The following is a 17513-nucleotide window of genomic DNA, read 5'->3' as shown; positions in this document are numbered from 1 at the left end:
GATGGAGAATTAGAGAGGGAGAGAGGGAGGAAGGGAGAGAAACATAGAGAGGGGAGAGATATGAGAGAGAGAGAGAGAGAGAGAGAGAGAGAGAGAGAGAGAGAGAGAGAGAGAGAGGATGGAGATGGAGAGACGAAGAAAGGGAGAGAAACATAGAGAGGGGAGAGATATGTGTGTGTGAGAGGGAGAGAGGAAGATGGAGAGATAGAAAGAAATATCAATACAATCGATACCCTCAACCCTATGTACCATAAACTGTGCACCATCAATCATGTACCCTATACCCTAAACCTTATATTCTACAACCTATTATCTAAATCATGTACAAGGGAGGGAGAGGTGATGAACAAAGAAGGGAGAGAGAAAAGGAGAGAGGGAAGAATGAAGAGAAAGAGAGAGATAAGAAAAGAGGGAGAGGTGGGTAGGGAGAGACTAAGAGACCTAGAGAGGGAAGAGGTAGATAGGTAAGGGAGAGAGAGAGGAAAATAAGAGAGAAAGAGGGGTAAGGAGGTAGAGAGGAAAGAATTATAGAGGAGAGAGATGTAGAGGTGAGAGATCTAGAGCCTAGGAAGAGAGAGGTGAGAGACCTAGGGTGGAAATATAGAGATGAGAGAGATAGAGGGGGAGAGACAAGTGGGTAATTAGACAAAGATGGAGAGGTAGAGAGGTAAAGAAGGAGGCAAGGAGAAAGATAGGTATGGAGAGAGAGATTGGGAAGAAGAGGTAGTGATGAAGAGAACAAAGAGACAGTGGAGAGAAATAATAGGAGGAGAAGAGAAATGTTAAAATGGGTCATATGATGTTTTAAGGGGTCATATAGTGTCCTAAGGGGTCATATGGTATCCTGAGGGGTCATATGGTGTCATGAGAATCATATAGTGTCCCAGATCATATAGTGTCCCAAGGGGTCATATGATGTCTTTAGAGGTCATATGGTGTCCTAAGGGGTCATATGGTGTCGTTAGGGGTCATTTGGGGTCCTCAAGGGATACACATATGTTAGAACACCATATGACCCTTTAGGACACCGTATGACCCATTAGGACATCATATGACCATTTAGGACATCATATGACCCTTTAGAACAACATATGACCCATTAGGACATCATATGGTCCTAAGGGGTCATATGGTGTCCTAAGGGGTCATATGGTGTTTTTAGGGGTCATACGAGGTCCTAAGGGGCCACACATGTGTCAAAACACCATATGACCCCTTAGAACACCATATGACCCATTAGGATATCATTTGGTCCTAAGGGGTCATATGGTGTTAGGGGTCATATGGGCTCTTAAGGGGCCACAATATGTTAGAACACCATATGACCCCTTAGGGCACCATATGATCCCTTAGGGAACCATATGACCCCTCAGAACACCATATGACCCCTTAGGACACCTAAGTGATCATATGGGGTCCTAAGGGGTCATATGGTGTTCTGAGGGTCATATAGTGTCCTAAGGCATCATACGGTGTCATTAGAGGTCATATGGTGTCCTAAGGGGTCATATGGTGTCGTCAGAGTTTGTTTGGGGTCCTAAGGGGCCACACATGTGTTAGAACACCATATGACCCCTTAGGACACCATATGATCCCATATGACACCAGATGACCCCTTAGGACCACATGATGTCCTACGGGGTCATATGGTGTCCTAAGGGGTCATATGGTGTCCTGAGGGGTCATATGAGGTCCTAAGTGGTCATATGGTGCCTTAAGGGTCATATAGTGTCCTAAGGGGTCATATGGTGTTGTTAGAGGTCATATGGTGTTCTAAGGGGTCATATGGTGTTGTTAGGGGTCATTTGGGGTCCCAAGGGGCCACTCATGTGTTAGAACACCATATGATCCCCTAGGAAAGCATGTTGTCCTAAGGGGTCATATGGTGTCCTAAGGGATAATGTCATGTATTGGGATGTTTAAAGGGGTCATATGGTGTCCTAAGGGGTCATGCCATGTAATAGGATGTTAGAAGGGTCCATATGGTGTCCCAAGGTGTCATACAGTGTCATTAGGGGTCATATGGGGTCCTAAGGGGCCACACATGTGTTAGAACACCATACGACCCCTTAGGACATCATGTGGTCCTAAGGGTTCGTATGGTGTCCTAAGTGGTCATATGGTGTCCTAAGGGGTCATGTCATTTACTAAGATTTTAAAATAGATCATATGGTTTCCTAAGGGTCATATGATGTCTTAAGGAGTCATATGGTGTCTTGAGGGGTCATATGGAGTCGTATGGTATCATATGGTGTCTTGATGGTCATCTAGTATACTAAGGGGTCATATGGTGTTGTTAGAGGTCATATGGTGTCCTAAGGGGTCATATGGTGTTGTTAGGGGTCATTTGGGGTCCTAAGGGGTCACACATGTGTTAGAACACCATATGACCCCTTAGGACACAATATGACCCATTAGGACATCATATGGTCCTAAGGGGTCATATGGGGTCCCAAGGGGTCACAAATGTGTTAGAACACCATATGACCCCTTAGGACACCGTATGACTCATTAGGACATTATATGGTCCTAAGGGGTCATATGTTGTCCTAAGGGGCCACAAATATGTTAGAACACTATATGACCCCTTAGGACACCATATGACCCATTAAAACATCATTTGGCCCAAAGGGGTCATATGGTGTCCTAAGGGATCATATCATGTACTAGGATGTTAAAAGTGGTCATATGGCATCCTGAGGGGTCATATGGTGTTGTTTGGGGACATATGGGGTACTAAGGGGTCATATGGTGTCCTAAGGGGTCATGTCATACATACTCGGATGTTAAAAAGGGCCTTATTGTGTCTTGAGGAATCATATACAATATGGCGTCCTAAGGAGTCATATGGGCTCCTAAGGGGCCACACATGTGTTAGAACACCATATGACCCCTTAAGAGATCATATTGTCCTAAGGGGTCATATGGTGTCCTAAGGGGTCATGCCATGTACTATGATGTTAAAATGGATCATATTGTGTCTTGAGGGGTTATATGGTGTCCTAAGGGGTCATATGGTGTCATTAGGGGTCATATGGTGTCATTAGAGGTCATATGGGATCCTAAGGGGAGGGGGAGAGAAGGTGAGAGAGGGAATAATAGAGAGAGAGAGAGCTAAGAAGAGAGGGAGAGGTGGGTAGGGAGTCATTGAGATAGAGAGAGGGAAGAGGTAGATAGGTGAGGGAGAGAGAGAATAAAATAAGATATATAAGTTCACAAAGAGAGAAAGAGGGGTAAGGAGGTGGAGAGGAAAGAATTAGAGAAGATAGAGATATAGAGGTGAGTGATCTAGAGGCTAGAAAGAGAGAGGTGATATACCATGGGTGGAAAGATAGAGGTGAGGGAGATAGAGGGGGTGAGAGAGGCGGGTAATGATACAAAGAGGGAGTGGTAGAGAGGTAAAGATGGAGGGAAGGAGAAAAATATGTATGGAGAGAGAGATCAGGAGGGGCAGGTAGTGATGAAGAGAACAAAGATAGTATGGAGAGAAACAATAGGAGGAGAATAGAGATGGAGGGAGGGAAGGATATATATGGAGATAAGGAGGGAAGGTGAGAGAGAGAGAGAGAGGGAGAGAGTATAGGAGAGACCTAGAGAGGGTAGAGAGAAGAGAGGGAGAGTAGTATGTCTAGAGTTTATGGGAGATAAAGAGGTGTCGAGAGAGATAAAAGAAGGAGATAATTCATAAAGGGAGATGGGTAAGATGTGATGGAGAGAGAGAGAGAGGTGGAGAGGAAGGGAGAGAACTAGAGCTCAGGGATAGATAGAGGGTGAGAAAGAGGTTAAATACCTAGTTGGGAGAGAGGGGAGATATGGATAGAGGGGTATAGAGATAGGTTCCTAATGAGACATGGATGTAGAGATGTAGAGGTGGAGACAAAATGAGGGAGAAACCTAGAAATTTGAGAGAGGGAGGGAGAGAAAGTAGGAGGGAGAGGCGACAACCTAGACAATGGAGAGGAATAGATAAAAGAGAAAATAGATGAGTAAGAGGGAATGGATGGAGAGGTAGACATGGAGGAAGTCAAAGAACTAGGGAATGCAGAGATAGATAGGTTTGGAAAGAGAAATAAAAGAGGGAGAGAGTTCATAAATGGATAGGGGGAAGGGGGAAGGGAGAGAAAGATGGAGATAGAGGGAGAGAACTAGAGGGTGGACAATTAGATAGGTGAGAAAACTAGAGGAGGAGAGAGAGGTGGGTAATAATATAGGGAGGGAAAGGTATTGAGGTGAATAGGGAGGGAGGGGAAAGAAATAATAAGATAATGACAGAGAAGAAGAGAAAGGGAAGGAGTCAAGGATAGAAATGGGGTTAAGGAAGGAATGAAAGGTAGAGAGGGTGGGATATACCTAGAGAGCGGAGAGAGAAGTGATCGAGACAAGAGAGGGCGAGAGATAGGTCTAGAGTTTGGGAAGATAAAGAGAGTGAGATATAGAGATAAATAATGCTTATAGGAGCATGCTAATTATAGAAAATTGACATGCTGATTACTGAAATTTGACTGTCTGAAATTTTATATGATCCTCTAAAAACTAGAATCTACATTATAACTCCTATAGAGCTAAAACCACTCTCAAACATCTTGCCAATATATACATGAAATATAACTTAAAGAATATGTTATATTTCATGTATATATTCTCCTACTAGGGTGGGTATAACTTGTACCCAAGTTAAAAAATGTGCTAAGTTGAAAAATTGGATAATGCAAAGCATTTGGTGCACACCAAATTTGGCGCTCGCCAAATTTAGAAAATTATTTTTTAAAATTTGGTGCTTGCCAAATGTTTTTTTTTGGAAACCATCAACCCTTTGGGTTGGATTGTACTTGGGCATCCAACCCAAAGGGTTGGATGACCATTTTAGGCCCGTGACGTGATTTTATCAGAAGATTAGAAAGTTTCACATATTTTTGGACGTGCTCTCCATCATGTTTGCACTTGTTCAATGAAACTAAAAAAACACCATAGCAACTTCAAGCTCTCTCTTATCTATCCAAGCATGTAGTTTTTTTCACATTTTGATTTCGTTAAGGCTTTCATCTATAATTTCTTTTGTTAGTGTGTCCGTTTTTGGTCAAAAACCAACATGCACTATTTTGTCTATAGTTTTTTACACGTTCATCAAATTTTGAAAAAACTTACATTTTTAGAAACAAGGCTCCATTCTACACATTTAAAAAAAAAGTTTTAATTTTGATTAGTTTTCAATAATTTTAGTGGGGAGCGCGCTCAAATTTTTGTTTTTCAAGACGTGTCCACTTCGAAAGTTAGTAAAAAATCATATACTCATTAAAAAATTAACTGAAAAATCCAGCATAAACTACAAGGTGTTAGCTAATTTCTCACTGAAGTGATTTCAAAAATTCAAAAAAAAAAAAGTTAACATTTTATGGGGGCTACAACAGATGCTATGTTATGTTTTTTGCATAAAAAAAGGACCACTTTTTGTGGCCCCCCTTTTTTAAGCCCTTAATCTCCACTATTTTCAAAACAAATTAGTAGTTTAGAAAGTAGACTCGAAGCACTCTAACTTTTGTTCTTGTTGCATCTTCTAATTTGGAGTGTAACTATGTTCAATTTTTCATTGAAGTTCAGACTTTGCTGATTTCAGAAGAAAAAAAAAGTGGCATCTTAAGACCTCCTTTTGGTACCACAACTTGGTGCACATACCCTATAATATGATATATGTGCTTGTTTTAGTCCATAAAGAGTCTTCTTCAACTTACAAACCTGGTCTTTGTGTCCTCTTATTTCATATGCTAGTGGTTGTTGTACATAGACCTCTTCTTTTAGAAAACCATTCAAGAATGTTGTTTTGACATCCAATTGATAAACTTTCTAACTTTGTTTCAAGCTACAATTGTTAACACCAATTGAATTGTATCAAGCCTTGTGATGAGAGAAATTTACTTTATATTTCATCCAATATTTTAGCATTTGTTCATATACCTTAATAACCACCTTCATACCTCATTTTCATGTCATATCATGTATTTTTATCATCATTGTGTTGCATATAGTTAAATATAGATAAGAGATATCTAATATTATTTTGAAATAAAATATGAAAATAATTTTTTACTAGAATTTGAGTTGTCATTTTATCCTAGAAAATAATTTTTGCAACATGCTATTGGAGGTCGAGATTACAAACTTCCTATAAATCATGGAGCACTCATCAACATCATTAGTTCTAGCTAATAATAATTTTTAGTTAATTATTTGTTTTGTTGTATATAAAATGTCCACATGTTTGTTCCTCTAATTGATTGCCCAATTTCCTCTAAAGATCAACCACTTCTTTGTTGATATGTGGTGAGTGATCATGTTGTTGAGCTTATTTTTTGGTGACTTTGTAAATCACCAAAAAGGGATTGATAAATAAGTGGTCATGTAATGTGAAATATCATCATATATAATTTTCTCTTCACTAGATAATAAAAGGAAACTGGGCATCTATTACTCTATGGATGTAGCCCACATTGGGTGAACCACATAAATATATGTGTTAATATGGTTTGTTATTTTTGTCATTTATTCTGCATTATATTTAATATTATTTATTACTCCATATTTCCTAAATCCATGGCATTCTTATTCACAAGGATACTAGGAGGTTGGCCAATAAATAAAGAGCTCACTTTAAAGATAAATTCTCATTGCACTTTAAGCTCTGCTAACCTAGGTGGATTCCCCTAACTAATATTAAACATGAACATCACATAACGTTGCAATAGTTCCTGATAGATGGTAAGATTCATACAAATAAACAAGGTGTAGTTTCATAAATTGTAACCCCTTACAATCTCACAACTTTTTTGGGTCCTTGCTTTAGTATGCCTTCTTCTATCTCATTTCAAGCTTATTTAGATCCTATTTTATTTTTAATTTCAAGGCATCTTATTCCACGTTTATGTTGGAAACTTGAGTTGTTGATTTGTGTTGTCATTGATGTCACTACGAGTTGTGGATGGTCCAGAAGTGAGTGTTCTAAGGTTGTTGTGTGTTCTGATGGTTATGTTGAGGTGTTTTTCAAAAGACTAGTGTATTGTAAGCTTCAATGTGTTAGAAACAATATTTATGTGCGGGAAAACATTTTTAATGTCCTAGTGGAAGAATACTTTTCATTCCTCTGGATTGTGAATATTATGGATTGTGGTTCTAGATATAATGTTTATAACTTTTGTATGTTACACTATCATGTTTACAAGTCCTTTGTTGCTCAGATGGTAGAGTTGGTTGGTTGTTGTTTTTGACAGTGAGGTGTCTATTAGAACTAGTCCAGAGAATGCTTCTAAAGTGGTTCTCTAATATGTGGATTCAAGTGTTGTAGTTTGGAGGACATGTTCATTTGGTTTGTGCAATGTTCCGGTTCCATTTTCTGTTGTTGGTTTAATTGGCAAGTGAAGTTATGTTGTTTTGATTTGAATGTTGTCAGTTGGTTTGGTTTATGGCTATTTGAGGTGGTGTATTTTATTTGAATCATACTCTTTTGGTCTAGATATGCATTAGAGGTTGAGTTTGGATGTTGATATGGGTCTTATCATGGCGTGTGTAGATCTGTAGTATGTAGTTGTATTTGATATTTTTGGGTCAACTGGTCAACATGTTTTATTGCTTATCTACATGTTTCATTTGGAGTTGAATTTGTTGGATGTTCTACCAAGTGTGGTTCATTGGAATTGACTTTGGAGGATGTGTTGTGATGTGTTTTTGGTCCCCTTTATCTGCTGAAGTAGACCATCATTGATATTATTGGTCTGAGTATTCGAATTTATGTAATATTATACATTTTGTTTGTGGCCAACCTAGTTGAGAGATTTAGTGAAAGATCTTGCATATATAGATGTGTAATTGTATGTGTTGAGGCATGAAATGTGTGTGAATTTATGTAATACAAGAAGATTTGGTGTGAAAGTTTGTGAAGAGCTTTGATGATGATATCTTTAGTGTGACAATGTGTTGAGATAGTGGTGGAAGTTAGATGTGTTTTCCATGATATTGGTTCCTTGACATAGTGGTTCAAGGATAATTTCATGATCAAGAGATCTCATGTTCATTTCTATTCATCTATTTCGTGTACCTGTCAGAAGAAGGTGTGTTCCTTTTGGAAGCTTGTACATATATTTGTATCTTTCCCTAAGGTTGCGCGCCTTAGTCTTGCAAGTCCTATTAGGTGCAATGAGCTCCTCAACCTTGAGCCTAAAACATTGTAATTAGTTATTCATATTGTGAGTGTAATTCTCATCATGGTTTTCCCCTGTTTAGGGTTTTCCACCTAAATATGGTGTTCATGTGCTCATTGTGCTTTGTACTTTTATGTTCATAACTGTAGTAATGAGTTAATTGTGATTTAAAATTTATAGGTCAGAAGTAAAATAATTTAATGTCCGAACTTATTCACCCCCCTTTTAGTCTCATGGTGTGTTCAATAATTGGTATCAGGAGCTTGTTTCCTCTTATAGAAGCTTAACCACTTGAGGAAGATCTGTAATGGCACATGAAGTCAATTACAAAGCATCAAAGTTTGATGTCATCAATTACTCCTATTGCAAAGAAAGGATGGAATGTCCTTTAGAATATCTATCAATTGGAATATGAGAAATTATCTAAATTGGGTATACTACTTCAACAAATTATACTCAAACTCTAGATGAGGTTAATGCACATAACAATAATTCAAAGGCTAGAATTGCAATTATCAATTATTTGAGTGATCCAATATTCTCTAAAGTTATGGGGTTTAAGTCTACTAAACCAATCTGGGAGAAGTTGATTAGTGCGTATGAAGGTGATTTGAAGGCAAAGCAAGCCAAGTTGACAAATCTAAAGCACAAATTTGAGAACTTGAGGATGTTTGATGATGAGAACACTAAAAGGTTTCTACATTGAGTAAATGAGATTTAGGGATAACTTTAAGAAACCACCCCCCAGGCAAAAGTGTAAAATCCTGGCGAATCAGACATTATTTTTTGGGGGAAATTTTCATATTGATGGCGAAATTGTTTTCAAAGTACGAAAAAAAATAATTTTGTATTGGCGATTTTTTCCTAGTGTACGAAAATTACATAAAATTCTGGCGAATAATACCTTGTTTTATGGGGAAAATATATATTGTAGGAAGCAAATATATAATTGTATGGGTGAAAAATTTTAGTCTAAAGGAAAAATTATTTAAACGTATTGGTGATTTTTATCCACCGCTTGAAAATTATTTAATTTGTTTGGCTAATATTCTGTTATTTATGGAAACATATATATTTTATTGGTGATTTCATGAATTCATTGCCATTAATAGACAAGGCACATCACATCACATTAGTACATCACATTGAGTCTGGACTCTGCATGATGTATCAAAAAGTGTGGCCACTTTGACACGTGAAGGGTGACATGTACCTAAAATCCATCAATAATTTTAAACCATTCGATGATCGTAGACACATATCAAATGTCACGATCGATAATATTGGTCATTTAATATATGTCTAGTCACTAATTGCAATCCACTATGTCCCCACGACTTCCAATGTGGTACTTGCCAACTTGGTATTGGTTTATAGTTGTTCCAATTTCGCACACTAGTGCATTTATGGGAAAGATTTGCAGAGATATACGAAAGATTTAAAAAAAATTAAAGGAATTAATACGGTTAGAGAAGTAATTATTACAATCAAGATCTTCAACTATTTATATACAATCTTTGCTTCTTTCATCTTCAATTAGCCTTTGCCATTTGGTAGATAAATCGTTAGATCTCGCGGTATTTAAATTCTGCCTCTGGTTTAGGTCTATAGGATCACGTTGTTTAAATTGGTAATTTGATTTGTCAAGATGGACACTCCTATCCACTTGAGAAGCATTTCTGCAGAGGACCAGAGGGCCTTTTTGGGCTCCGTTAAAGACCCAACCCTCCAATCAGTCTGCAAGGAGGTTGGGATGTTCACCAATGAGGTTGTGAGGATGGTCCTGGGTAGAGACTTTCTGCGTAATGAAAATAGATACCATGTTAACACGAACATTACATCCCGATTATTGGCATCTCTTCTGGACCTCGAAGGAGACAAGGTGGATATGTTGATGTTGTTAAGGAAGGTGTTTAAGGAAGACTTCCTTGGAGACGATGTTACAGTTGTCATCCTTGCAGAAGTAGGGATGGGGATCCCTTGGGCAAGTGAATTAACCAAGCTTCTCCTCCCTAACCAAACAGTGCCAGTGGCTAGGCAACCATTTCTTTTGAACCTGAATGTAGAGCAGTTGACGTGTCATAGGAAATGGGTGCAGATTGATAGGGACTTTCTTTGGAAATGGTTGCTCCTGGACGACTTTCCAAAATACAGTTGTCTTGAAGAATTCTCTTAGCTTATGCTATTTGAAGAATTCTACATGGAGGGAGGGCCAAATTCTTAGGGTAAACCATCCACTACTTGTGCCCTAGCTCCAACCCCCTAGTAGTTCTTTTTTTGGCTATATCCTTGTAACCTAAACCTCACAGGCTCAGTGGCTCACTCATTTTGGCTTTTAAAGTTTTTGAGGGACTCAAGTCTCAGACATGTTAAAATTGTAAATTTCTAGAATATAAATATAAAAATTCCAGTTCGTTTCAGTTTGCCTCTTATGGATATAAAAATGCTTTCTATTTCATTTTATTAATGATAATTTTGCAAATACTTTTTGTTTATGAGCTACGTTATTTCAATATTTTGTTAAACAATGGAAATAAATTTAATACTGTGATCTTTTTTATGTAATGCTTCTTCCTCTATATTTAATATATAAAAAAAAATTCGAGTTCACTCCATTAATTATTTGTACATTGATTATGGTTGATTATAATTTTATAAATATATAAAAAAGATGTTTATCTTGTGAAAAACAAGTGAATTAAAAGTCCAACTTACTTGTTGTTGAAGTTTTGAACTAGTGCATGTGTGGGTTGGCACATGCTATGATTTATAGTTAAGATTTTGTCATTATGAAGAAATTTGAGACATTTATGAACGGTAGATGGGATCGCTTTCATGGAAGAGAACCAAGGATGTGAATATATTATTAGAACAATTTCAAAAAATAGAATTGAGAAGCAGATATATTTTATCATCTATATGTATCAATATACAATGTGGTAATTGGTCCCATTTGTTTTGTATGAAACAAATTAAAGTAATTAATTACTTTACAAAACACCCAATGAATTAGGTATTTTACGAAGAAAGGCATGTCCGCTTATTTGGTCCTATCACTCATTTGATCTTATAATCTAAACTTTGTAATAGAAAAAAAAGATTATTTAATATACTTTTGATATGATAATCAATAGCTTACCCTATTTTTTAGTCCCTTTGGTGGGTTTTTTTTTCCAACAATTACAATGCTTTTTTTTTTTTTTTCTATATTCAAAATGATGAAATTTTATGAATCTGATCAATATATCATACATATATATATATATTGGAATGAATCGTGAGATTATGTCTTTGATCTTTGAGTGATATATAGTGGGCCATCAGGTGTTTCAATAGTCTCACTAGGATCAATGGTAATGCATATTGCATAGGTCCTTAAGAGGTGCAGGTTTATCAATAAGATTCACCACATTATTAGACTCAAGGCCAAGGTCATTAGAAGAAAATTCAAGATTCTCAGACTCAATTAGAGAACAGAATTAGACTCAATTAGATCAATGGCTTAGGGTGGATTTCAGCCCGAATGTGGGAAGTAAACACATTTGTGAGAACTTCGCCCAAAATTGAGCATTTTACATTTAATTAAATATAATTAAGTCTATAAAGCTCTATTTCGGGCGGAAGTTGAAAATGATTAAACAAACTTAAAAAATAGTTCAAAAAAGTGACTCGAGTGTGGTGACGTGCCCAAAAAATGGCAAAATTCATGGGACCCACGACAACTGACAACATATACCATCGTCCGTTGGATGAGCACAGATCAACGACTTAGGGTGGATTTTGGCTCGAATGTGGGAAGTAAACACATTTGTGAGAACTTCCCTCAGAATTGAACGTCTTACATTTAATCAAATATTATTAAGTTTATAAAGCTCTATTTTGGGTAGAAGTTGAAAATGATTAAACAGACTTAAAAACACAGTCTGAAAAAGTGACTCAAGTGTGGTGACGTGCCCGAAAAATGGCAAAAGTCATGGGACCCATGACAACTGACAACAGATACCATCGTCCATTGGATGAGCACAGATCAATGACTTAGGGTGGATTTCAACCCGAATGTGGGAAGCAAACGCATTTGTGAGAACTTTGCCTGGAATTGAACGTTTTACATTTAATCAAATATAATTAAGTCTATAAAGCTCTATTTCGGAGAGAAGTTGAAGGATTAAAAAGACTTAAATAATAGTCCGGAAAAGTGACTTGAGTGAGGTGACGTGCCCGAAAAATGGCAAAAGTCACAAGACCCATGACAATTGACAATAGATACAATCGTCTGTTGGATGAGCATAGATCAACAACTTAGGGTGGATTTCCTCCTGAATGTGGGAAGTGAACACATTTGTGAGAACTTCGCCCAGAATTGAACGTTTTACATTTAATTAAATATAATTAAGTCAATAAAACTCTATTTCAGGCGGAAGTTGAAGGATTTAAAAAGACTTAAAAACCAGTCCGAAAAAGTGACTCGAGTGTGGTGACGTGCCTGAAAAATGGAAAAAGTCATGGGACCCACGACAACTGATAATAGATACCATCATCTGTTGGATGAGCATAGATCAATGACTTAGGGTGGATTTCGGCCTGAATGTGGGAAGTGAACACATTTGTGAGAACTTCGCCTAGAATTGAATGTTTTACATTTGATGTCCTCAGAATTTAGACTGAAGCAATGAATGTTTTGTCCTTCGGCGGTGAATAGATATTAATAATAATTAATAAAATTACAATAGGCTTCTAAATATTTTGCCCTTTAGGTATTACTTTTGTACTTTTCAATGTTTTCAAAATAAGTGACTCACAAATCATAATCGTATTTCATTTCATGGACAAACCAGTAAATCAAGGGAGATTCAGAAATGACTACTAGATTTTGGAATACAAGTTGCAACAGAGTCTGTCTGCACCAATCTAGTGAAATAAAAATTTTGGGTAAGATCTAGAGCACCTACATCCCGCCTTTTTTACTTTTTTTAATCTCGTGGTTCAATTTGAGGGTTAGCATTTTTAGGCTTGTATCTAGCATTATTTTGAATTATTAACAATAACAGCGATGGGGAAAACAGGAAGCAATAGTTCAACAGGAAGCCAAGTGAAAAAAAAAATGTACCTAACCGAACTGGTTAAAACACTAGGTTTCACTGATGAATACCATGATATTTATGACCCTGCTATCCATAGTGAAAAGCATATCATAGATATTAGATATGCATTGTCTAGTAAGGCGTCAGATCCAACCAAGAAAAAATTTACTGTTTTCAACACAACGTAAAAACAAAGAACAAATAAAATCGCATCATGGGATGCTGGATTGGGAAGCATGGTGTTACCTGAAGTATTCCCTTGGCCTGCTTTTGTCATGGTCTGGGCCAAAAATTATGATGAAGATAAAAAAGCAATTGTCAATAAAAATACAAAAGAGGAAATTCTATCCATAAGCGTGGGAGAATTCGCTTGTTTGTTGAACTTAGGGTTTGAAGCACAAAACTTGAACGTCCACATTGACCTAGGAAAGCTGGCAGAGAATTATGACAGTCTGAATCCAAGTCGCAGAGATTCATTTATTAGAGCTCTAATAATGCATGGTACTTTGTTGGATCAGAATCGTAAGCCTCCTTATGATTCTAACATTTTTTGTTCCATGGGTTCAAGATACTATTTCCTTGTTGACATTTTGCTTGGGATTGGAAAATGATAGGGAAGTGGGTGCTAGCCTTCTTGAAATGATTTTTAATATCCATTGTGTGACTCAGCCAGTAAGATATAATTTTGTTGAGCACATTTTTCAATCCATGCACAAACAAATGCTAATGATAAAAAAGGTTCTTGTAAGACATTTAGGTTCTCATCCTACTTGTGCTATCTCCTTCTATCCAAGTATCATGCAATATTCAAGACCAACAATCTTCAAATTGTAAACTATAAGATTGATGAGAAGACTCGGAACAGAACACAGTGTCCAATATATGAATGGACACCAAAGATAAGGATGCATGATAATAGAAAGAACTACAACCATTTTGTAGACTTCTTTTTGGCACCAATGTATAATGAAATTACAAGCACTCCAATGCCTAGATGGCTTGTGTCTTGTAGAGATTGCATTCAACTCAGAAGTCAAATACAATTGGCTAATTGGTTCTTCATGGAAGAGTACATTGTGTTAAGGTTTTACGGATCAGTAGTAAAACCATATAGACTTCCAATACATGTGACGGAGAGGGTATTTGCATTGGAATATGTACAACAGTTGGAGAGCACAGATAGACACTTCCATGGTCACCAAAAGAAGAGCATATTTCCTTCCTTGCCTTTCTCATGTGGAGGGTTCACATTTGAGAGAAAAGCATTCAATGTGGCACATGATTTTTTGACAGTTTTTTAGGTTTGGTGATGAGAGTCTCTGGCAGTATGATCCAATCGGTGTAGTTCAAGCAAGGCTTAAGAAAAATGGGAACTCTTCAGTGTTATGTCAACATGAAAGTAAACCATTGCTAGAAAATCTTAGAAACATGGACTCCTAGGATGAGGTAAAAAAAGAGACGGAGAAAATTTCCGCTGACAATAAAATTTCAACAGAAGAAATGTCATCACAAATTATGGCATTGCACACACAGAGGACAACAAAGGAGGGTCAGGGCATCTAAAATAGGAGGTCCTACAATTTCTACCAAAAATATTTTAATCCATCTAACAAATCTATTCCCAAAACAATTCTTCAAGAATGTAAAGAAATTTATTGGACTCAAACCAAAATAAATGATTTTTGGACTATGAGGAAGAATCTTGGTGAACCAAAGACCAGTGGAGAATTTGAGTCCATTGACGAGGATGAAGAGTTTAGCAAATTGTGGAATATGGAGCATCCCACAACAACATATGACAGGAGTGAAGATGATAATGAGTATGAGGTTGAGCCCACTCCATCAACTACTGTAGTCCCTAACATATTAGGTGGAGTCAATGAGTCCATGAAAGAAAAATATAGCAAAGGGGAAAACATTATGGAAAAAATGGGTTTTGAAGGTGGTGGTCTAGGTCCCAGAGGAGAAGGCATTTGGTATCCATTTGAGGTACAACTTCCATCAAATTCAAAATCAAAAGCTCATGTTAAACCAGTCATTGGACTTGATTCTTCAGATTCATCACAGAAAGGTACTACTCATTACCCTCAGGGTCCACCTACGTTTGTTTCAGGTTCAAATCCACAACCACCACCACATCATGGTATTCCCATTGGTGGTGAATCAAGTGCCACTGGCACTAGTGGGGAATCTGGGGATAGTATTCCTATTGCTATTTAGTCAAGTGCCACTGCGATTGGTGGGGTTGGCATGGGTACTACTACTGATACTAGTTGCCTTGGTGTTGGACAAGGGAAACAACAAAATATCTCTCACAAGAGGCCACTAGTGGTAGATACTCATACTATTCATAATCCTATATCAAGTGCCACTGACACTACAAATCTATCATTTGCAGCTTCAGATCAGACCCCTCAAAAGATTACAAAAACTACACATGAAAGTGACAGTGGGACAGGATCAGGAATGGTTGTTGGTAATCCTAGTAATGCATTAGTTAAAACCGCATGCATAGTTGGAACTGGAGCCTCCGTTATTCCTAATTCACCTTTCAAACATTCAATTGCTTCAGCAAGCCTAGAATTTCAATTTTGTGATTACTATGATAAACTTGAACACACAACAAATGAAAAAAAAGAAAAAAAAGAAAAAAAAGAGAGCATTTCATAGGGTTTCCGTAATTGAAGTTTTGGACGAACTACCTGCAAGGAACAGGGTATTTCCAACATATGACCCACACAAAGATATGATGAAGTTCATGGTTGTTATGCCTCCAACTAAAGATGAAAATCTACCACATAGTCAGATAGATCCCTTTGAATTTCAAGTTAGCACCCTCCAAAAGGATTTTTCCAAAGTACATAATGTGGACAAAATTAGTGTGTCAAAAAGGACTAACGAAGTGGTCTACACTTCACTGCTAAAGGTGGAGAGAGAAAAAAATAAATTGGAGAAACAAATAGAAAAGTTATAGGCAGACTTGGAAAACGAAAAAATCAAAGAGGAAAGCAACAAATAACAAGTGCAATGATTTACAGAAAAGGATAAAAATTTCGATCTTCGCAGTAGAAATTACAGAGCAGGAAAAGATGGATGCAGAATTGAAGGACCTGAGAGAAAAACTGGCTAAAAGCAGTAAAAAAATTGATGAGGAAAGAGGCAGTTTTCAAAAATTATACAAAAATTATGAGCCTGCTACTGCTGAAATAAGAAAAATATAGGACCTATTGGATCATGAGAAGGAAAAAGCAAAACATTTGGAAGAGGAAGTAGAGGAAGAAAGAAAAAATATGCACAAATGAAAGAATACCTGCACAATGCAAATGATAAAATTATAACTTCAGAGGATGGATTGAAAGATAATATGAAAAATACAACGAAGTATATACAAGAAAACATTTGGGGGCAAATAATGCAGAGGAGTGACAAGTTGTGTGAGTGGTTTGAATTGAATGAAAGTTTGAGAATAATTTATATAAAAATCAAAGGGCACATTGAGAAGAGCATACATGTTTAATCAAAAGAGGATATGGCAAAACAGATTTTGCAAGTAGTCTACAATACCAGTGACAGCTATTTGGCATCCAAGGGAATTAAGAGCCGCATTGATGCCACAGTTAAGACATCATCTATCCTTCAAAAATGCCAGAAACTAAGGGAAACATCAGAAGTTATGGATAAATATGGCAAAAAGATATTGAAGTTGCAAGAAAAGACAACTACTTTGATTAAACTTGGTTTGCCTAAGACCGTTAATGCATTAAATAAATTCATTGGAAAAGAAGCTTACAAAAAGAACATGGAGATAAAAATGAAGTCTGATTTATACTTGCTTCCTAAGAATAGAACTCCCCAAAGCTTTCTAGAATTCATCCAACCATTTACAATTCTGAATGCAGTATTGGGTGAAACAGTGATGTCAAGTCACTCATCTAAATATGGATTGTTGACAAAGTTGCAATTGAATTTCCATAGTTTAAAGAATATTGACCTTCCATCAGACAAAGAGTGGAGCACCCTACAAAACTGGCACATAAATCTTAAGAATCATAGTATGTATTGCACAATTTTATGCTTTTACTCTTAATTTCAAGGTTTTATGTTTTTTTTGTTTGGAATTTGGCATCACTTGAAATAACTCTGTTTTATGAACATGAAAAAACCAACACTCTCTATTGCTAATCCAGCCTATGAATCTATGATGCATAATGCAAACCTTCAGCCTGTAAATTTGTATTCTCAA

This window comes from Cryptomeria japonica, chromosome 10 (genome assembly GCF_030272615.1).
Source record: "Cryptomeria japonica chromosome 10, Sugi_1.0, whole genome shotgun sequence".
Taxonomy (NCBI): Eukaryota; Viridiplantae; Streptophyta; class Pinopsida; order Cupressales; family Cupressaceae; genus Cryptomeria; species Cryptomeria japonica.
Note: the sequence above shows the minus strand (reverse complement) of the source record.